A 23,277-nucleotide genomic window follows, 5' to 3' on the forward strand; every position below is an offset into this window, starting at 1 on the left:
TTTAGAAATAATTCAAGCATCAGGAGGAAGCTGAGCATGAATATGGTCAGATTTGAAATTAACATTTTAAAAGGGTCTCTGATTATTGATTTTTTTTTTTTTTAAATCTCAGTCATTCTGAGGGGAAAAAAAAAGTGAGATTTAAGAAATAAGGAATACAATTGAAGTTTTTGTATGTGTGATTCACTCTGCATATCACATTTTATTTTGTAAACTTGGCATTACCAACACAGTCACTGTGTGATCTTAATGCCTGCTCTCTTGTAATACGCTAGACACATTTTTGTAGTATTTCTTAAAAGATGCGATGTGTTCACCTGTTTGAAAGGCAGTTGGAGAAAAGTACAGCTGCCAAACTGGTCTACAGCTCCATCCCTACCAGCCAAAGAGATGGAAATGCCAACTAACTCACCATGCTTTACCAATGACTAGGACAGGGGGTTAGGCATATAATTCCCTTCCAGGTCTCCCAGACGTCCACTTATTTGTTTTACAGCCCACAGTGTCATCTACTTTTTATTTTTTTTCTCCCCAGAATCATTTTTCTACCTTGGTGCCTTTTTGTGATGAATCAGAGCAGCTCGGTGTGCTTATTTCAGTTTTCTAATATGTTCCTGATACAACATTTGTTGAAACGTGCAATTTCAGGTGCAAGTTTATTTAGCTGCCTTCTTCCTTATTGAGCATTTGATCTTAGAGTTCTGCACACAAGTTTCAGTGAAATACAACATAAGCAAAAAAAATCACTTGTTTTTAGAGGGACTTTATAACAGTTTCTGTTTATTGATTATTGCTGTATGGCAAAGCCTGTCTGCTTGCATGTTATTTTGTTGCTGCCTTGGGAAACTTTTCAGATGCAGCTGTTTGTTTGGCTGATGTTGACTATTCACTGGGTGAGAAATGGCAACGAATTAAGTGTTTTCCCCGAGTTTCTAGCTGAGAACTATGTGGGGAACAATCTGCTAAAAGACCAATTACTATTTTGCTCAGAGAAAGGGGACATAAACCTGCCAAGATGTTGGTGCTGAAGTTATTGGAACTTGTTGAAGTAAGCAGAAGTTGAATGTGATGTGCTTGGAAAGCAGATAGATAAAGTTCCTTAAAATATGATGTAAAGCTATTCTTTACATGTACAATATGTTTATTTCATATACATTATTAGAAATGACCCAATTCCTGCCTCTCAGAAAGGGATGAGTATAGAGGATACTTTGTTTTTCTTATTCAGATTCAGTAAGGGAAATTGGTATGCTGCTCTAAATTAACTCAGGCACACTCAAATGATAAGTTTGGAAAAACCACACACAACAAAATAATAGAAATACTAAGATCCTCATACTGAAGGGATACCAAGAGGTCACAGCTACGATCTTAATAAATTTTTATAAACAATCAAGTGATCAAAATGAATCATGCAGAGGAACTGCTGCAAGGGCTGGCGGCCTTCAGAAAATAAAGAGGTATGTCCTTAAAGACAATGAGTTCAGTCTTGCAGTGGGGCAGGTGTGTTCTTGGTTACCTGCTAAATTTGTTGACATATGATCACGTTGACATGATTCTCTGGAATCATGCAGTCATTTTCTGGCTGGACTGGGCTCTGAGCACCTGACTGAGCTGTAGATGTCCCTGTTCTTTGCAGGGGAGTTGGACTAGATGACCTTTAAAGGTCGCTTCTGACTGAAACAATTCTGTGGTTCTGTGAATTGGGGCTTACACAGGACTCTAATTCAGCAGAAATTGTGCTTCCAATTACTTTCCATTTCCTGGGTGCTAACAGCATGCCTTATATCTTACAAGATACGGTCGTTTCCTGCTGAAATGGTCACTTAAGGAGTATTTCATTTCTCTAGAGAAAAACAGTGTTTGATCTTCCAATTTTACTACAGCATGGATTTGTTTTTCCTCGTGCACAGATTGCATAGTAGGGGATTGCTGTTGTCTAAGCAACTTCTTTGGGATGGAATCCTATAGAGGGAGAATGAAAAAAGCATCACTCTCCTGCTTTTGTAGTCTCTTTCCAGGGTTTTGGCATCATCTCTCTGTGTGTCTGCTGTGCAGTTAAGAAAACATTTTGCTGTGCCTTTGCTATCTTTATGCCATTGTGGGTTCCTAACCTTCTTTTGGATCAAGTTCATTTCTTTTGCTTTTCTCTTGAACCCTTATCTTCTTTGGTTGAATAGAGCGCTGAAATAGTTGGCAAACTTTGGACATCCTTAATTATCATTAGTAAATTGTTGAGAACACAGTGGACAATTGATAGTCCGGTCTTTGGAGTGCCATTAAAAGAGATTAGAAAAGGCTGTTTGTGTGCGTTGTACAAATTTGTTTGTTTTCAAGCACTGAGAGTATAATGAAAATGTCCCAGCCAGGCTTAGCTGTTGCCGTAGTACCAGCCAAAGCCTGGGACATATGAGTGAGGCATCGTTGTTCTGGGTTACCCAGGACCTCTGGGTTACTGAAGCTGGCCCTTCTGAGTGAAAGTCTCAAAGGCAAAATGAAAGACAAGAGCAGGCTGACTGCCCTACCTCTCTTCAAACCTGTCCAGGAATGTCTGCCTGTCAGTTGCAAGTGGATTCTGAAGGCACTTACGTAAAAGGACATCACTTAATTATGTAAATCAATAATATATCAAGTGAATAGCTCAGGTGAATATATGTATTATCTCCAGCAAAAATCAATAATGAATGCTTCAGTTAAGAATACAAGAAAAAATAATACAGATTCAAACATCATCCAGGAAGTTGCAATTGGTAGTAATGAACGTTCAGCCTATTCTCTGATAAATAGGTTGTTAGGTGATCTTAATTGTATGTTTTGCCTAATGTAAAAATATATTCTCTTACTGCTGCGTGCAAGAACTCATCTAAACATTTGGTGTCAGTAATGTCTTATGTCTGATGAATTTCCCAGCGTGAAACTTCCAGCACCAGCATGTGTAAAGAGAATGTGGTGAAATGAAAGGAACAAGGGGGAGAAGGATGGAGCCCTGCTGCTGTTTGTAGTCTTCTGACTCAGTTTAAATTGCTATAGAAAGTTTTTTCTGGTTTGTATATATCTTGGTTGTATGTGTCAAACAGGAGTGATGTTGGAAACATCCATCGTACTTTGTAGAAATTCATCTGGTTTTTTCCTTTACACTGCCCATGTGTTTTTAGCAAAGAATGTGTCACTTCATTTTTGGATTCACACATGAGTTTGAAATATTGAAGTAGAGCTTGACAAAATGTCTTAAATTTCTCACTTTCATCAAAGTTCTGAGTGGCTGTATTTCAAACCAGCAATACTTTATCTCAGGTTTCCTTGGAAGCTTGCCGACCTCTAACAAATGCTTACAAACATGACTTTGAAGATTCTCACAAAGTCTGGTTGGTTCTGATACAGTTTCTGATAGTGTTTTGCTGAAAATTTCACAATTGTCTTGGTCGTAGGGATACCTCTGTCCAAACTCTGCACAGGTACGTAATTTTAATGTAGGGCGGAATTAATGAGTGTCTGGAGAGGGTTTCCAGCTCCTCCAGCAAAATGTGCTCTCTGAGTTCCAGTATTCTGCTTAATATATGTTGGCACGGTTTATCATATGGATATGCAGGAGAGCTGGTTCTGATTTCCCCACATGTGTAGTGTTAGGATGGTTTTTGAAAGAGAGGAGATGAGCATTTTGCTGACCCTACAAACTGCCAGACAAGGGTGTATATCACTACTCAGTATTATAAATAGCATGTAGAAAACCTTATATACTGGAAACTGAAGGTCTCCTTGCCAAAAGATGCTGTAGAAGCTAACTTTTACATGTGTTCAAAAGAAGTCTGGAGAAGTTCAGGAAAGAGAAATCCCATCAGGGTTACTAAACATAGAAAGCACCACTCTGGCTCAGGAAGCGTCTGAGCTGAAAATAGTTGGAGATGGGATGAGTCTAAGGGAGAAGTATCATATGTGTCGTGTGGTCTGTCTAGCAGCTGCTGTGGTCACTGCTGAGGCCAGCTGGTTAACTACTACTGACCTACTTGGTTAGGTCAATGTTCAATCTCATCCAATACAGCGAGCATTCTTATGGTTTCTATATTTAAAAAAAAATCTCTTACCCTATTTTTCTCATAACCTTACACTCTAGTTTTATTAAATACTGAAATATCAGATGATTGCTTACGGCTTGAAATACTTCCATCCACAACAGAGTGAATCCCTGCAAGTTGCAGACTAGTGGGCACACAAGTGAGTCTAGATTTGATGCAAAATTTTTACTTCTTTATTTAGACCAAAAACATGCTGTACTACTGCAAAAAAAAAAAAAAAAAAAAAGTTTGTGCATGCTCTCCTTTTCTGTGTGGCTGCTATGCTTTGGGCTCCAAGGGAAGTTCCAATCTGAATCCCAGAGCAACAGTTAAGAAAGCTAGTCTGCACTCTGTACACTAAAAGGACATTGTGTACAAATGTGAGCACGCTTTAGCCACTGTAGCAGCATAATATTAATTAATCTATTGATTAAGCTAAATTTGAGTAGAATATTTGACTACCTATTACAGTGACAGAGCTGAGGACATGTTTCTCCTTTTCTGGCCTAATATGCAGGCAGTGACTTCCAGCAGAGGATCTGAGTATCTGTTGGTCAGCGTGTGCTTGCTTTGCTGGAACAGTAGTTTTCCTCTGGGAAAACACAGTGAGAAGGATGTTAGAGGAGGAAGAAAAAAATTCTGGCCTGGTGGCTTAATTAGACAATAATAACATGAAAATATTTCAAGTTTTCAGTGAATTCCCATGGTTGATTTAGGCAGAGAAACTGTAATTATCAAAGTAAGGTTCAGAGGCAGGAAGAAGGTTCAACCAAAACAGGCAGAGAAGCAGGGTTTGGTCTATTCCTGAAGGTCTCTGAATGGCCCCATTGCTACAGCACACTTTTGCACACACCCTGCATACACCCAGCAGTGTCTGTTTCACGTGGCACTGCATGTGATGCAGTTCTTTGGTCCTTCCTCTTTTTGTCCCCCTAATCAATTTTTTCCACTTTCTTTTGGGAAGAAAGAAAAAGTCGTGAAGGGAGGGAGAAGCAATTTCTTTTTAATTGCTTGTTTGTCCTTGTCTACTCTCCCATCTTTTCACATTTCTCAGAGCAGGGCTGGGGGTGTTTTTGTCTCTCTTTTCCTATTTTCACTAGTACTGATGGGGAAGAATGACATTTTCTGCTTGGATGGAAACCAATCACTTCCCCAGACCCCCTTGAAAAAGCTTAATTTGCTCAACTAGTCAGTATTCCATCTTCATTAAAAACTCCCAGACTGGAATTTGGATTTAATCCTTTGACTCACGTTCTTCTTTTTCTCTTCTGCCTTCCACAAACTCACTTATACTTCCCGAAGTACTTTCCTTACCTCTTTTTTTTTTTATTTGCATATACTCAAGTTACCCTTTGCTTGGGAGGAAAAATGACAAAAAAAAAATACAGCCCCTTCCCAACAAAAGCAAATAAAAATACCCCAAATAAATAAATAAGTAACTGGAGAAAACAAGCTGCTAGTTTATTTTCTTCTGTCTTCCCCCTAAGGCATGAGGTAATGCCAAACAATTCAGTGTGTGATGCAACTGCCTGATGGACATTCAGCAAATCCCAGCAGTAGTAAAGACCGAGTTTACCCAAGCACAATTTGGCAGTGATACCAACCTTCCCAACAAGAGGCTATTTAAAGTCACAATGTGATGCATTTTTAACATTTTCATTCAGCGCAGGATTTAATTGCTCGCTGACAAACCACCTAGACGTTTGTGCCAGCGTGTTTGTGACTGGAATTGTTTGCTATCTGCGCATTGTTTCTGTACGCTTTCTCCTTTTTTTTTTTGCAGAGCTGTCCAGTCGCCAACTGAGAATCTGAGGCAGGAATGAGAATGCGTTCCTGTAGTACTTGCTGTCTGAGATGGGTCAGAAGGGACTTTACCCTTTGGTTATGTCTTGCATCCTCCATTTTTCTACAGTTATTTCATCCCAGCAACCTTTCCCCTTCTGCCAGCTTGCTCACAAAGGTTAGTGGTGAATGGGATATGAAGATGTAATCATCTTCACATAGAAATGAGAAACTGTAGCACGGAGAGAGGTTAAACGTCCTGTTGAAGGATATGGAGATTATCTTGGACAGAACAGGGAATAAACATGGTTCCTGACTCAGTGCCACCAAGATGATTTAGGCACACAGATGGGCTTTATGCTAGCTAGATTTGCAGCAGCACAGACATAGCACAGCCTATCTGCTAGAATTTTACTGCTTGCTCTCAATCTGTGCCCCTATAGATTATGCTGTTACTGTGTCCAGTGTAGCTACCTGAAGGTAGCCGACATATATATCCTTACACCTTGGTGTTCCAAGCCATGAATGAATGTCACTGCATGCCAGAAATATGTTACATGCACTCCCCATCACCAGCAAGCTATGATACTCAGTCCACTCTGCATTTCTGTCTGTCATTCTTACCTGTCTCACTGGAAAGTCTCAAGGTTGAGGTAATTTTTCCAATTAAAAACACCAACACTTAAAAATGTGCTTAACCTTCACCAAAATCAAGTCATGTTGTGAAGTCATAGGACTCAAAGGCATGTTTCAACACATTGTTGAGCTGGGGCCTTGATGTCTGTTGAACATTTTGGAATCCTTGTATAGGAATAGCTTTGTGCAGGTCAGTGAAGTGTGATGGAGTTATACATGCAGCTCACAGCTTTATTTCATTAGAACTATCCAAATAGATGAGCCTTAGTAGCATCCTTTCTGAGGTGTTAGCAGTGAACTGACATTTTCAGCAACTAAAGCACTGAAGTAAAAGAAACCCATTTGTTTACCCGTGCAAGCTTGTGGGAGTCACTGGATCTGTTGGTACCTCAGTTTCCCCTGCCAAATGGTAGCAGTGATGGCTGTCTTCCTTTGTGACACATTCAGAAGCCAGCTGGTGCTAGGCTGCCTGCAGGCAGACGCTGCTAGTCTGCAGGAGATTGCTGTGGGTGCTGATCATCTGTGTACATCAGAGATGGAAAGAGAGTCCAAAAAATTCCAGGCAGTCCTGCTTCCTGCAGCCTCCCTCCCATCAGACACAACTTCTGGTATTCTTTGCTTCAGTATTAACAAATGAGGCGATACAGAAACACTGGCTTGGGTGGACTGTCCATTCCCTTGAGGCTCCTAAGTTCTTGTTTCTTTTTCTTTTTTTTTTTTTGTCCCTTCTCTCTCTCTTTTTTCTTTTAAATCGAGGCTGTGTCTCAAATGTGGTGAGTGTGTTGACGTTGCACAATATAGAACCACCCACTCCCCTATCGGGTGCTTGTGCTGCCTTTGCATAGGAAGTTACTGCAGAAACATGCTGCTGGGACATTACACTTTATACCATCTTGTTGCGTGGCAGGAGTCCAGACTAGCACCCGGGAGCAAGTCAGTGTGTGAGATTAGTTTAATCCTCTCTCAGAACCCTGTGATGGGGAGGGGAAGGACAATGACCTAGTGCCAGCGTTTATTTTGTCCACAAGTTCAGTTTGAATAGAGAGGAGAAGGTGGTGGTGGTGGGGAAGGGAGAGAAAAAGCCTTCCTAGAGTTCATTGGGTCTGGAGGGGTGCCAAGCCCAGGGGGTGGCTCACGAATGTGGAGTGAAGAAAAGGGGGGAAAGAAGAGTGGAATGATGATTAGAAATCACAAATGAAAGAATCCCAAATGGGGGGAGAAGGAAAAGAAAACAACAAAAACTTCTCTGCTTCTCTGAATATGTGCAGCAAGGAAAAAAATTCCTTGCCTCCTCTAAGGGTCCTATTCATTAGCAGATGCACTTGCTTTTTTGCCAAGGGAAAAGGAGCACCCTGTGAACAGTCCTCCCCTCTCTCCTGGGGAGGCACCTCCTGGCTCAGCCTTGGGGTGAGAGAAAATACCATCTCTGCTGAAGCTTCTATTACGGACCTGCTTCTTGTGAGGCTCTTTGGTCTCTCTCCTTTTGCTCCAGCCCTGCTCTCACTGTATTTTGATGCCTGCCCTCCAAGCTGCATGCAGCAGACTTCAGAGGAAGCCTGAGTGACTGCTTTACAGGGGGGCTGCTTGTACTCTGCCTCTTCCACAGGAGCTGTTCCGGAGCCTCCCTCACCTCCTCCGTGGTGCTCGTTCTACTCGCACTTCTCTCCCGCTGCGCATAAGCACCCAGTAAAAAAGCACTGCATATCCTGCCCATTCCTTTATGCACAAAGCAGCTTGCAGGTAGGGCTGCGTTCCCTTGGCCAAGCTCACGAGCCCCATCCCGCTGTCGTGGCTGACCCAGCCGCGGGTTCTATCTTCTGCCTGAGCGGTGCCAGCAGGGAAACGGGAGCTTTTGTCCCTCAGCTGACGCTTAGACCCCAGCGAGCCCATCGAGCACAACGCCGCTCCTTTCCCTTCGCTTCTCCATGCTCCCGCTCCGTCGCCCCAGCGTCCGTGCGGGCCCGGCCAGCGGCGCCCTGAGAGCGCCGCCTGGCGGCAGCGCCGCACCACGGCGTGCGGAGCGGGCTGCGCTCACATGGCCGTGTCGGCGGGGTCCTGCGGGAAGGAGCCTGTTTCAAGCTGCGAAGGCAGAGCCCAGCATCCCCGAACACACAGACTGGGTGTTCTTTTTGTGCCGCGGCCTTTTGCTGCTTCCCCCAGCGACACGCGTGCCCCTCACGCTGAAAACGCCAAGTAAGGAAATGGATGGAAAACCAGGAAGGTTATGGAGTAAAGGTAAAATTCTAGCCACTGGTGCACAGGAGTGCAGGGATGTGTGTGCAATACGTGTGTGTGATTTTAATTCTTCTTTTTTATTTTAAAGCAGATGTGATGTTTGGACCTGACTCCAAATCCGGATCTGAATTTCCTCCCGGATCAGGTTTCTTTTGTTCTGGGACCCCATTTTAATTTGTGGACAGCTAGAAAGGCAGAAACACGTGTTCCCTGGGAGCAGTCAGTGTGATGCTGGGCTGCTGCGTATCAGCAGAAGTGACTAAAATAGCACATGTGAGTGCTGGTGGACCCAGTGACAATTTTGGAAAAGGAGCTCCTGATGGAGTGCTACAAAATGCAATAGTTCAATCTAGTAGGGCAGAATGAGTGTATTTGGAAGCTGGAAGCCTAATTCCTGTAAGCCCTGTTTCCTGCTGTCTTTCTCTGCCCCGTGCTATCCATCAAGCACGCTTATAGCATTAGTTTTTACCTGTTTTTTGAAATTACTTTTGACTGCTTTTTAACATGTCACCAGGGCTCTCTGAGAGTTCCAGAGCTGTAGTGGAGTAAAACGTGTGTCTGACTGAGAACCTGATGGAAAGCAGAAGAAGCCCCTGCTGATTGGGCCTTCTGAGCTCCTTTTAACACTTGCTCTTCACTGTCAGCCAAGTACTGAAGTCCTCTGAGGTCCATGTTTCCAAATGATGTAATTTGGGAATCAGGAGTGCAGGAACTATGTAAGTCCAAGGAGGCTGTAGAGACTTTGCTGCTAGCAAACAAGTTCAGGTGTTCTTGCCCATCAGAATCCAAACTGGGTGAACCAGGGTTCCCCACCCCTGGCTGATGGGGCCATGTGCAGTAACGCTTAAATCCAGCACATCCTAGCATGACAATACAAGGCACAGCTATCCTGGGTTTTCAATTACTTCACAGGAAGCTGTCAGGAACGAAATATTCCTGGAACAGCCCACTAAGTCTAGGGTTTAATTCCTCTGTATGTTTTTCTAAAGCAATCTCAGATTATAACTCTGAAAGTGGAAATCCAGGGGGTGAAAATTGCTACACACTTCCCTGGTAAAGAGTATATGTGCCTGAAAGAGGTGGAGAGAGAAAATCCAACGCTGTTTTTACTGCTCAGCCGTCCACTGAGAGCAGTCTAGGATAAGCATAGGTTTAAACTGTGTAAGATATGATTGATACCCAGCCTGAGTCATTGTTCTTTAACACGTTTCTGGATGAAAAACATCCTTCAGGGCTCATTATGCCTTACATTTAACTTATGTAATTTTTACAGTTCCATAAAACACGTATTGAACTCTGTCAGCTCTTTACAACCTTTTGCAAGTTATGCACTTGACTTGTCCTCATTTTGTATCCTTATAACTACTAAAGCAAATTTCCTGACTGTGACGAACACCATATAGTACAAACACCTTGGTTCATTTTGAGGCCTGATTTCAGATGCAGCCTTTTTGAATAGACAGTGTTAAATACTGCACATAACTCAAGCAATGACTTATTATATATGTTTGTTATTTTGTCTACAACAAGCTTCATTATTGTGAGCCATCTTGCACAAGTCAGGGGCATACACTGTGCCTTAAGGCAGTCAGCATTAGAGCCAAGGTCAGGATGCGGTGTCTTTAACACTGCAGACAACATTTCAGGTGTTTCACTTTGTAAATATATTCAGCTGGGGACTGGTTAAAAATCCAGCCTTGTGCTTTGCCTTCCTGCTTCCTTGCTAGGCAGCCTACACTGGACTCCAATAGTAGTAACAGCTGTGAGTAACTTGGCATTTTCTTTGCATGGCAGCAGTCCCTTGTAACCTGTGTTATGTTACTTGTATCAGCATCATGAATGCAAACTGTAATCCCTTCTTGCTAAGTTAGGCACCTGCAGGCCTTCTCCTTTTAACGCGGCGATTAAGACCTTGCCTCCCTCCTGCTCTATTGAATGAAGGGGTAGAAGCACTGGGACTGTGTGCAGATGCTTTGCTGTGCGTTTAGTTGATGAATGCGCAGCAGTGTTTGCAACCACTGTCTTCTATTGCTGTGATTGCATTTGCTTTGTTTCAGTGTGTGTTACTATAGGCCTGGACAAGTATTGCAAAGGGACGATTACATTATTGCTGCTTTTCTGATCTACGCATTAAATTTCAGAGCTGTGGACAAAGGCTGTTAATGTTATTGCAGGAGAAACTGAGGCACAACAGCGTTGTTTTCAGAACTGGCTGTGTAATTTTAGTTTGTTAGTCTCATTTTCAAGAGGAAGATGTCTATGCTCTACTCTATCACACAGAACAGAAACACCCAGGTTAGCATCTTCACCCGTCGAACCAGCTGTCTTTGGCCTCATTTTTCTTTCAGCAGGCTGTTTTTGTTTCGATTTCTCTTCTAACTAGCTCTAGAGAACACTACCTCCACAACTATAGGAAAGGTTTAATTTTTGAGTGTGAGTTTTGCCAGGGTTTCTCCCCTCTGATGCAGTCATCATGTAGTTTAGCCTCTCACGCATGGGGCAGTTAACAGAGTGTATCACATCCGGTACAGCAGTGTCTTCTGTCATCTGCTTGCTGTAAATCTGCAGTGAGACCCATGTGTGTGGTTATCAAGTCATTTTTGTACGTCAGAAACATCTTGGGAGGGAGTCCTAGTGCAGGCTAACAACAGTGCGAGTGCTGGTGATGTCAGCTAGCAGTAATTTCACCCAGTGCCCCTAACAAGATGCAGTGGACACAAACCAGGCCTCTAGAACAAATTATTCTGTATCCCATCATTAGGCTTTTGTACCAGGCTGTCCACCTGCACAACGCATTGCAGAACTTCAGGATAGTGCGCAGCCCATAAATATGCAGCACGTTTTCCCTGCAAACTGGAGATAACAACAGCAGCATCTTGGCTGAATCACATCCCTTCCCGAGCTCGTGCACTGGATCTGCTTCTGTTCATGTTTTGGTATCCTGCTCAGCCTGCTGTACCACGCAGGTCTGCCTGGTGATTTGGCACAGCTGCTGGATCCGTCTTTGGGAATGTTTGTATGTGCTCCTTGCTGTTTGTGACAGTTGCTTAAATAACCAACACTGCCCCGTGTCTTCCTAGCCATGGAAGCAAAAGCATTTATTTGAAAAGCAGTTTACTGAGGAGTGTTTATAAGGCTTCAGATTGATTTTGAGAGGCTGTTAAGCCTTTTCTAATACTCATTAAGAACTCACTGAACAGAGGGAGTTGCGGCTGTGTGACAGATTGTCTCAGGGCTGTCACACAAAGGCTTAATGTGACCTGTCACGCGTTATTTAGGCTCATGAGTGATGGAGGAAGAGAAGTTCTGGAAATGAGAAAGGGTATTTAGCCAAAGGAAGCCATGTTATGGGCCTCTGGTCCATAATGGGTTTAAGCAAAAAATCATTTGAATGGCAGGCTGTTAGACTGGCATCAGACCTATAGGCAATTTAAAAACAGCAGTTTCTTAATATTTAATAGAGTATGAGCATCAATACATGTGTTCACAAATACACTTGTGTAATTCCAGGAGCGTTCTGCAGTATGACTGGACTCACTGCAGTGGGGAAGGATTTGGGGTGTGACTTCACAACTGGGAAACATCTACAATGAGTGAACTGTGGAAAGATTTTCACCCTGTGTTAAATCTGCATATCTAAGCACACACATATTTTAGCAATCACATATTTTTCTGTTCTGTTTTTGTGTTTATGTGATTGATTTCTAATTTATTAGGGGTTGAAAACTGTCACTGGAGAAAAAATGATTACTTCAGTGCAGACAGAGGGCTGTCTGTTTGATTTAAGGTCTGTTGTTATGAGTGATGGTGTTTGCTCCCTAAAGCTACTATACATGCAGGCAAACATAGAATTATGCGGTAGACACACTAAATGTTTATTAGTTTTTCAAGGCTAACCACAAATAGAAAATGAGAAACAGACAAACTCTTTTTCTTCAGGCTTCCTTCTGACTAATGCAAGGAAATATCTCTAGGCTGTTTAGTGATTCACGGTCCATGATGAAGGGCCCTGACCCGGCCTGCTAGTTTTGCTTGAAGTTAGCCATTGAACTGATCAGATCTGGTAATTCCCACTCTCCTTACCAAAAAATGCCAACGCAGAGTAATTATTTGTCCCCGTGCTCAAAATTCTAGTTGCAGCCCCATCCCCACCTGATCTAGGTAGCAGAAATACTCTTCTGAGTTTCCACACATCACCACTGTTGCACCCTGAAGAAAAGAGGGACAGTCCTTCGTGCTCTTCCTCTCAAAGCTGTTGCGAGAGTAAAATACAGCCTCTTCAGCCACACAATGTGTCTCAATAGCTTGGATATTTCTCACTGCTCCTTGCACTTGGTGATCTCTGATACATAGCGCCTTCCTGGATGCTCCTGCATCTGGCAAAGGTTGGCATACACCATGTGTGTGCATACACGTACACACGTGGAAAGACACCAGCACTTTTCAACAATAACTTCGCGTTGTATGCAAAGACTTTTTCTTCCTTAAGAGGCAGCATGCTTCATATTTCAATTCATTAAAGTCAGAACAGTTCCTGCCAAAGGGATCAAGAACCTAATGGAAAAATCAGTCTTGGAAAATGTTTATTTGGAAAGGGTTACTATCACACCAGATGGTTGGCATTGCTTTGCTTATTAGATTTGCTAATGCTTGAGAGTGATGGAACACTTCAGCAGATCAGCAGCATTAAAGAAGCTGAACGGTTTAGGTTTCCCCTTTGCTCATAGGTGAAAGGCAGAGGAAAGAAATGCTTTAAGAGGAAAGCAGAAAGATGAGAATTTGCTGCTTGCCAACATTAGCTCTGGAAAGGATTTGACCAAAATGAAGGACTGGCACTGGCAGATGTCAGCTTTGCCTTGGGGAGAGTAGAGTTAATTAGAAAGCCAGAGCCAGCCTTGCAAAAATCACATCTGTGTTGTCATGTACACCAAATAACCCAAAAGAGTGTGGTCTGTCTCCATAATAATGACTTACAGGGCCAAATAACACTTCTCCAAACCTTTGGCTAACAGCCGTAGAAATCATCTTTAAAAGGATGTTGTCAACATGAAAAATCATTATATGTATTTGTGTGGGGATAGATATCTATATTAAAATTCCTAACCTGTATTACTAAAATAAACTCTTTTGGCTTTTTTTCTTTAAGCCCCACTGACTCTTTGCCATCTCTGTGGTCTATTTGCCTCAGCTCAGTTTTGTTCCCCTTCAACTCATAAGCCTTTTCAATGACAGCACCAGGAAAAATGAAAACTCTTGAAGTCAGTTTAATTTAATGTAGGACCAAACATACATTTGGGGATATCTTCCACTAACTGCACAATTTCAGCTTTCCATGTGTTAGGAGTACTTTTCAGTTGAATTGCTACAGTACTCTTTTTTTTTTTCTGTTGCCTTATCACATGGTTAGGTGATCAGTACCATGTCTCTGTGATGTATTTTATTATGAATTTCTGGGTAGCAATTGCTTGGGTGATAGTATCATTTTATCCAGAATATAAACGAACTGTTCTGTGGGGCTATCTTATTCATTTTTTCCCCCGACAAACTGAATTCTTCAGACTTAATTTGGTCTTTGCCTCACAAGTTTAGAGTCTGAAAAAGAGATAAGCCAGAAAAGAAAGGAAAATAAGCAAATGGAAACAGAAACTCTGTTCGCTATTTCTGAACTGCTGGAAGGCAGTTGTTGCCTTTTCTAAGGAAGGAGTATACTCAGACCCATCTCCATCTTTGTCTCAAGATAGCAGCTGAACTTGGAAATCTTTCTTGCTTCTTTGTCAGGCTGACCATAAGCTTCGTTCTACTGTGTGGCCTTCATATGAAAGGTAATATGTGTCATTGTGCCTGGTCAGCGCGGAGCTGAACCACTGCTTTGTCTGCTGGACACTGCCAATGGTTTGTGCTGCAGGACCTTTGGCAGGCTCCCCCTGCGCTTCGCAGGAGATGAGCACTTGTGAGTGATGAGCCAGGCAGCATGAAGGGTTAATGAACGTTTGTAAAACATTATGAGATCCATGGCTGTAAAGTGCTGTATGATTTCCTCTGGGTCCTCCTGGCTACAGCACTGTGGGATTCACTCCTCGGCCCTGATCTCCTTTCCTGCATTCACCAAGTCCCTTTCAGTTTGCATATTTCTGTTCTGTATGTGGAGCTCATGAGTTAGTGCTTACTTGAGGTGGTCTTGTCCCTGTGCTGTTTGGCCCAAACTTAAAGTCCTCTTTCTGAGTGAGGGGTTTGGGGAGTCTCACTTTCAGACTTAGTCTTGACTCCGTCTGGTTCCAGAGACTCCTCACTTATCTCTAGTTTGGAAAACTGTATTATCCTTCATTGCACAGAGCTGCTCTGTGTGCCTGTTGTGCCAGCTTGAACTTTTTCTGCTGGTCACAGTAATATCTCCTTACTCTACATCTGCTTTATCTTTGGTTGTAAGAAATACGGATGCGGTGAGAATTCCTTGTGTGTTACGCTCTCCGATTATCTCACAACTGAGCTTTTCCAGCAGAAACTTACTGGTGGCATGGATGACCTGAGAGGGGGTGACACTGTGCTCTGAAGATTCTTGGATCCAGGGCAGGATGTTGGAGGCCCATAACCTTCTCCGACACCGAAGGGAAGGAGCGGAGTCTTGTTGGAAGTGCACAGTGAAGCCCCCTCCTGGCCTTCTTCCTATGGTGGTGTCAGCTATTTAGCTTAAAGCACTGCTGTATTTAAATTAAGATATACTTTCACTTCTTCTCCTAGAATAAACTGCTTTGCTTTCTTAGTGTATTTTCTTATTGAGCTGCTAACTCTAGGGCAAAAGCTAGCAGGTAAAGGATAGTTTTAACAACTACAAGAAGCCCTAGGCAGAGCTAGTTGAAGCAGTCACAACCAACATTTTCACTGGCATAAATTCAGGTAATTGTTGTGACATGTATGTGACTTACAGTGAAAAAAATCCAGGTCTGAGAGCAAGGGTGATTAGATAACTGCATCTTTATGATGGGAGCAGACCTTGTTAACAGCCTGAGGCATTTATGTTCCTCTTAGATCACTGGTTTATGATCAGAAGCTCTCTAGTGGGAAACACAACTGCTGTTTTTCAGTATGCACCTGAAAACATCTTGTTTCAGTGACTCTTTTTCTGGCTCTGCTGCAGACTGTGTGTGCTCACAGCCACCTCACTTGATCTTGCAGTAGTCCAGTTACAACAAAGCAGGGGTCTCTGTCCTCTTTTGTTGCCTCTAAGAAGGATCTAGGAAGGTTGGAGACGAGCCCCAGGGAAACCGAAGTCAAAGCAAGACGTGCTAGTGTGAAACAGCAGAGAGCATGTGCACATAGCTATTTTGTGTCTAACTGCTGTTCCCAGAAAACATTTCTAACAGAAAGTCAGCAAATTTCAAGTATGGATTTATCAAGAAACATCTGGGAATGGCAGCATTGGATGTGTTTGTTTGGATGGGGCTGATGTCCTGGGTTGCGTTCTGTCTCTTTTTAGTCTTGGATTCTGTGAAGCTAGGACAAGTAATGGAGAGCATGATGATGCCATGCCCTTATAAGGTTCACTTACCATTGCCATAGAACAGTTTGTAAATGGATTGACTTGAAATACTGAGTTTTAGTGTTGTAAGCAAAACCAGTCACACGTATTTACCATCAGTAACTTTTTATGCTTATTTGAGACTTCTCCTTTTAGTCTGTGGGGACAGCCACAGATTTAAGAACTCTGTGCTACTATGAACTTCTCCAAAAGTTTGATATTGTTTGTATCCTGGATTTGGGGTAGTATTCTCTACCTTTAATAACAACAATAGCTGAAGTCAGTGAAATGCAAACAGCAATTTTAGCCATAAGGGAGGAAAATTTTAATGAACAGTTTATGAACATCCAAAGCTTTGACTCAAGTTTTGGATGATAGTTCAGCTCAGTTTTACTTCTAATTGAATGTGCTCCCACCCCAATGATGACAAAAAAGTGACATAGCCTCTGGAGACTATATTCATTATTGCTATAGTATCTGATTGATCCATAAAATAATTGTAGCTGAAATGCTAAGTCATGGCTTGAGCCAGTGATGGAACACCTGGTGGGAAGGCAGGGCCAACCCAGGGGAGCTCAGGTGCAAGCAATGCACCTGAGTGACCGGAAGAAATGGAGCTAGGATCCACCCCTTCACAGACCTCATTTAAGTGCTGGCAGTGGAGGCAACAGTATCTTGCTGGAGATCCCTGCCTACCTGAGGCTTTCCAAGAGTAAGCAGATTCTTTCCTGTGTTTCTGTGTCCACAGCTGTTGCATTTGAGCAAATTCTCACTTGCTGCAGTCTAAGACTTTGCTACTATGCTATCACTGCTGTGTTTTCCATTGTGTTATAGCATTACAATAATTAAGCCTGCTCTCATAACTAGGTGTAGACAACATGAGTAGGCTGCAATTCAACTAAGCCAATGAGGATGTTGTTCCAAGGAGAGTTTTGTGTGGTCACTTTGGTTCTGACCACAGGCAAATACTCCTAGAATATCTTGTAGTAACAGAGAAAATGGATATCAACACTGGAAAACCACTAGATGCTATGCAAGTCTGTAATAGCTCCTCTAAATGCAGAGGCTGCAAGACATGTCTTCTGCCATGAGCAGAAGACATGCTTTAAGTCTAAATCAAGGAGAGTGCAGCTGAGGAGGTATTGGACTGCCCTCTTTGATCCTCCTTTGACATCACTTGAAACTGATTAACTGACTCCCTTGGAGTAGCCATGGTCTTAGCTGAACCCTTGAGCCAAAGCTCACCAAACAGAGTTCTTTCTTTAATGGTTTTTGAATCAAGTATGCTAGGATGATAGGACAAGGTCTATATCACGCAATCCACAGAAGTAAATAAATATGCCTATTTTAAAAAAAGCAAAAGCTTGATTAGGAATAAATTGTAAAATAAAATCAGTATTCCCCCAGACTGTTCAGTTGTTTAACTTTCAGTGTTGTTCTTCTTCCCTTCAGCTTTGGTACAATCAGTTCCCTGTATGTTATCCAGTGGATTTTAGGGAATTATAGGAAGTTTCAGTATCAATAGACAACATCTGGCTTTCTGACAGTCATGTCTGCATGAAGTAGAATTTATTTGCAATTCAGGAGCATCCTTATATTTGTTTCAATATTTCAAAAGTATATGTCTGTTCGTCATCAGGAATTCTGCAGGGATATGGACTGTTTTCACTGTGTTTTTCAAGTTGCTGTGGTAACAAGGAGATAGTGCACTTAATATTTATCATGTGCCAAATCTGTGCCCTGGCTTCTGGCCCAATTCAAGGAGATATTTAATACTGCCTGAAAGTGTCAGAGTGCTGTCAACTCACAAGCAAACCAGAAGTAACTGAGGGGATATAGTCAACATCAGTGTTGTGAAAATGGTCATATGCCTCCTGAGAGACATAGAAGGACACAAATTTGATGTGCTTGTTGGCTGGAGGTACATGTTAAGTGATGCAAGTGTCAGCCAGACCTGCTGAAGAAGAGAAATCTGATGGTGGTGTCCTGAGCAGAAACAGATTGGATGCTTTCAGTAGCTGTTTAAGTGAATGATACTTTTAAAAATTACCAGGTTGCAACAATTAGAGAAATATTGATCTTCTGATCAAGGGATACACCTGAATGTTATTTTTCATTTTCAAGTAAAGGAGAGGAATGCTGGCATACTATTTGAGGTTCTGGAAAACTGTTAAGTCCTGCACTCTGGTGTGCTCTGCACTTTTTTTGTGGCCATGGAAAAGTTGTTTGGATTCAAATGTATGCTCATGTTTCTGTGGCTCAACAAATTACTGCGTATCGTCTGAGTCAATTGTCTCAACACAGGTGCTTGGCTCTTCTTGTAAGGCCATGCTGCTGTAGTAGAGTTTCTTTTACTGCATGCTAAGCTAAGTCTTACTACTATCCATTTGTTGAGAGTTGAGCATTCACAGAGATTGCTCACCTGGAACCAGTGGTACATGCTAGCTTACTTATGGCTTTCTAAGCACAAATTTACCTCTGCTACATGATGTGGCATAAGCCAGCTGCCATGGCAGTTATGCTGGCTATAAAATGGTTTTTTTATTTTTTATTTTAATTTTTCATAACTAAAGCTCCGTCTCTCCACAGACACCAAACGATATCAAACCCTGGCACACAGTGATTTCTTCAGAAATGCAGGTGAATACTTCTTGAAAAGAGATCGCTGGCTGCAGAAGGGTAGGGTGGAGCTTGGGTTTAAAGCAGAATCTGTGATGAATTTTATCCTACCTGGTGTGTTTCACTGACAGTTTCACCTGAAGAAAGCACTGGACTGAGACTCAGAAGCCCTGAACTGTATCCTTGGTGACTGTTCCAGATCAGGTGCATGACTGTAGGTGAGTTGCATCGTATGCCTCTATTTCCCACAGATAGTTAATCCCACTGTTGTAAAGTGCTGTGAGACACTGCAGTAAGAGCTAATTGTGATTTGTTATCTTTAGAGCAAATACACAACACGTACTTCTTAGCATCACAGGTACTATAGTTCCAAAAGCTTGGCAGCCTGCCATTAGAAGTAACTATAGCTCTTTATGTACTGGGAATAAAAAGCTAATCGGAGTGACAGTAATAACTGTTTACCTTCCAGTTCAACCTGGTTACATGGGAATTTGAATAGGAAAGAATGATCTAGAGTTAGGTGATACGCGTTAGCTGAGATCACATCTGTGGAAGGCACATGTTGAATAAAGATCACCAGTCTGAAGTTTAGTTTCCTTAGTGATACTACAAATAGCAGAACCAAGCCAGAAAAGATTGCACAAGAATGTTAAAACTGTGCTTCTCTCTGGTCATGAGGTCCTCCGTTTCGACCTGCAGGTGTGGTATCAGCAAAATATTCAAAATGACCATGAGAAGAGAACAGCACAGATAGTCTCACTACTACAGAATCTCTTGAACTTGGGACCTTTTACCTTAGACGTATTCCTGGCTCTTGTGGATTTTGAGATAAACCGTGCAGTTTGTTGTGATTTCTGTTTTATGCTATCATGTAAGAGAAATGGGAGCATAACACTTTTGAAACCTCACATTCCAGAAGGACATCGATATGGGGGAATAAAACATGCGACATGCAAGAAATAAAGCACGTCTAGATGTGGTTGGAGCCATACAAGTTCCAAGTATTAGACAATTAGACAATGGCTAGTTCATACTAGAGAATCATGCTAGCATGATTCATACTCAGAGAGTGGTGGTCAATGGGTCAATGTCCAGATGGAGATCAGTGATGAGTGGCGTCCCTCAGGGGTCAGTACTGCGACCAGTGCTCTTTAACATCTTCATCAATGACATTGACAATGGGATTAAGTACACTGTCAGCAAGTTTGCTGATGACACTGAGCCGTGTGGTGCAACCAACATGCCTGAGGGTTGGGATGCCATTCAGAGAGACCTGGACTGGCTTGAGCAGTGGGCCAAGGGAACATTGTGAGGTTCAACAAACCCAAGCGTAATGTCTTGCGTCTGGGTTGTAGCAACCCCCGCTATTAATACAAGCTGGGGGATGTAAGGATAGAGCACAGCCCTGCTGAGAGAAGGACTTGGTGGTACTGGTGGATGACAAGCTGGACATGAGCCAGCAGTGTGCCCAGATCCTGGGCTGCATCAAAAGAAGTGTGATGAGCAGGGCGAGGGAGGTAATCCTACCCCTCTACTCTGTGCTGCTGAGACCTCACTTGGATGAAGGACAAAGTTTACAAACGTGGTCAAATAGTAGCTGCAGATAATGCGAAGACTGGCAAGTTTTCAGTCACCTTTGTCCGCTTTATGGTGATCACTCAGAGTACTGCAGAAAGCTACCAAACTTCTGTACGGGCTAATGCGCACTACGTAGAGTACTGCCAGTTAGAGCTAGTTCTGAACAAACTGCTGTAGTTGTATTGCACAGCACTTTATTGTATGGAGCCTGTAGCTCTGCCACATGAGCCTGGTTACGCAGTGGGCTCATTTTCTGTGTCTTTCAGCAGCAAGTGGAACAGAGCACTGATACGTTATTCCAGATTGAAGGTCATCTACTGAAGGACAATGTAACCGCATGCGGACATTCCCTCAGCATGCTAGATACGAATAAGTGTTGCTAAAGACAGTACTGATCAGCAGAGATGAGTGTGGAGAATAATAGTTACTGAGCTTCAACGAGTGCGGTGAGTGAAAGTAAATGGAGTGAAATGAACTGTGCGGAGCTAAGTGACAAAACTGTGAGGCCTTTGGACACAGCCCAAAGATGGGCACTGTCCATGGTCAGTCTGGGATCTGGTCAGTTACATCTGATCAGAGTGAGCCTGATTGTGTCCCAGTTTATAACAGCACAGAGAGGAGAGCAATGCTGTGCAGTACAACTTGTGTACCAAGTCAGTCTATCGTTTAAATCCCACCATTCTCACGTCCTTGAGATTTTTGCAGTTCCTCATGGTTACTCCTTAGCAGAAACGTCTATCATCTCTTTGTTGTGAGACTAATGAACCTATTACCAGAAATCCTGACAGTGATTTGGGAAAATCAATGATGTAAAGAAGGACTGCTAGCACTTAGTATGCTTTGCAAGCACACTAGCTAGAAGGTCATTGCTAACAGAAGGAATTATTTTCCTCCTGTCGATAGTATGGCTGGAAGCTGTTAATGTCACACAGCCCCGTGCTGGCCTAAGAGAAATGAGTGGTGTGAAACCTGCCAAGTTTTACTCAAAGGGTTGTTGTTCATATCAGAAACCTTGTAACCTCCATGAACTTAAAGGAAGAAATGGGAAGTTTTATTCTGTCACTTATATGTGGCTGTTATTTATTTTTTAAAGCAGTTTTCCATTTTTAAATGAACTGAAATGTTTATATGAAACCTTGGATGTTCAAACATTGGTGATCATGGAGAGGCTGTACTCTGCCAATACAAATATAACCAGGTGTATCAGGCAGGTGACCTGTGGAGACAGGGATGTTTTAATGCCACTGTACAAGGTACTGGCAAGATACCTGGAAAGGGAAGATGCACAGCAGAAAGGCTCTGAAAGTGATTTGAGTGCAGACTGGGACAAGGAATCAGTGAAAAAGGAAAGGATGGTGAAGGAAGACATCTCAAAAGGAGTCTAAGAGCAGAGAGAGAAGTGATCTTCGCGGGGTACACTGGTTGCGCTAGGCAACAGCAATTAGCTCCTTCCATGTGATCTAATCAAAGTTTATGAGAGGCCAAATAGGCAAAGAGCAGAGCACGCTGGGTGACACGACTGGCCCTGTGATGAAGAACTTGAGGAAGAAGGGTTGGGCTGGAGCCCAGGTAAAGTTAAGACTCTGAGAAGGCATAGAACAGCATCATTCCAGGAGTAAGTATGAGATCCCCATGGTGTAAGTCACTGATGATTAATAACTCTGTTAGTGCCGAAAGGTGGTTAGCAAGTCAGGTCTTGCTGTCTTGTGTTCTCTGTAGTGCTACAAGAAATAACACTGCTGTGGCCAAAGAGGGAAGTCAGATAGCCAGGATGGGGCAAGAGGAGCATGAGAAGAGGAGGACAAAAAAAGGAGATGTGCAGTTTCCAGGCAGCCTGTTCTGGAGATGGCAGCCCATACACAGTGACCATCCCCTGAGAGGCTGTTGGGGGTCTGACTGGGCTTGAGGAGGACAGTTTTGTAGATGCAAGCAAACAGCTTGAGCTGTAAGTGGAAACAACATCCTATGTTCTTGTTCTACAGTACCTAGGAAAATCTTACCTGAATACAGTCATGGCAGTGCGTTGGGTATCAAGAAGCTTTGTTGTTCAGAGTGCTGCTCTGCTTCATTCACTGTGCCTTTGAAAATGTACCAGACCACTTGGCAGGGAGCTGAGATACTGCAGGAATGCCTGTAGGGCTGTCCTGCCTGGCTCTGTGGCGAGCTCCTGCTAACCCAGAGAAACAAGGGACAAGAGTGCCACTGAGGTGAGAGCTGGACTCAGCAACTAGGTTCTCTGAGGCTGCAGAAACAGAGCAATTTCTCCAGAACCCTCTGAATCATCATCGTATTTGGATAGTCTACTAGGCTTCCTGCAAACCCGTGTATTCTCTCTGAGCATCTTGAAAGCATTTTGGCCAGCACCACAGGTAGAAGTTCCCTTCTGTTACTAATATTCTTTTTCCTGCATTTTAATTTAATTTCCCCTATCATTCCTTCTTTTTTCCACTGCATGTTTCCCCTCGAAAGCTGAGATTGTACGAACGGATGTATATTCTTCCTCCCCAAGTGCATGTAGCCTTTTCTCTGCTGTTTGAAGAAATTAACGTTTGGGCTGAAGTGCACCTGCAATTCCCATTAATGTAACAGAATGAAACTGACCCACTGGTAGAGAGAAAAGCTCTAATCTCCCTTTGTCTGACATCAGATCTCAGGGGAGGAAAAGAAGGAGACTCAGAAGATGGTAGGGAAATCTTCTTTCTAAGCAGTGGCAGCACATAGGATGGATTGGCTAGTGATTGAGCCAGCATATCCAAACGTAGCTTGTGTGCTTAGCTACCTTTGCCAATAGGTGCTTTGCTCTGAGCAGGCATACAGTACAGATTCTTACTCAGAGTGTTTAATCCTGTATGGGCGTCA

The 23,277-nt window shown here is 42.8% G+C and overlaps 1 protein-coding gene across 5 annotated transcripts in view; it reads left to right on the top strand.

The window, feature by feature from the left end:
- OSTN (osteocrin) overlaps positions 1-23,277 on the top strand; it is a 94,237-nt gene that overhangs the window by 24,717 nt on the left and 46,243 nt on the right. Inside the window, exons 1-4 of one of the 5 annotated variants that reach the window (XM_021395642.1) lie at positions 10,416-10,467; positions 18,811-18,861; positions 18,972-19,058; positions 20,688-20,864. The exons of 1 other annotated variant lie outside the window; for it this stretch is intronic. The gene's annotated coding sequence lies outside the window, so the exon portion shown is untranslated. Of the gene's footprint in view, positions 1-10,415; positions 10,468-16,884; positions 16,934-18,810; positions 18,862-18,971; positions 19,059-20,684; positions 20,865-23,277 lie in introns of those variants that run through there. 3 more of the 5 variants (XM_021395640.1, XM_021395638.1, XM_021395641.1) reach the window with 3 other exon arrangements.

The sequence above is a fragment of the Numida meleagris genome, chromosome 4, assembly GCF_002078875.1.
Source record: "Numida meleagris isolate 19003 breed g44 Domestic line chromosome 4, NumMel1.0, whole genome shotgun sequence".
NCBI lineage: Eukaryota > Metazoa > Chordata > Aves > Galliformes > Numididae > Numida > Numida meleagris.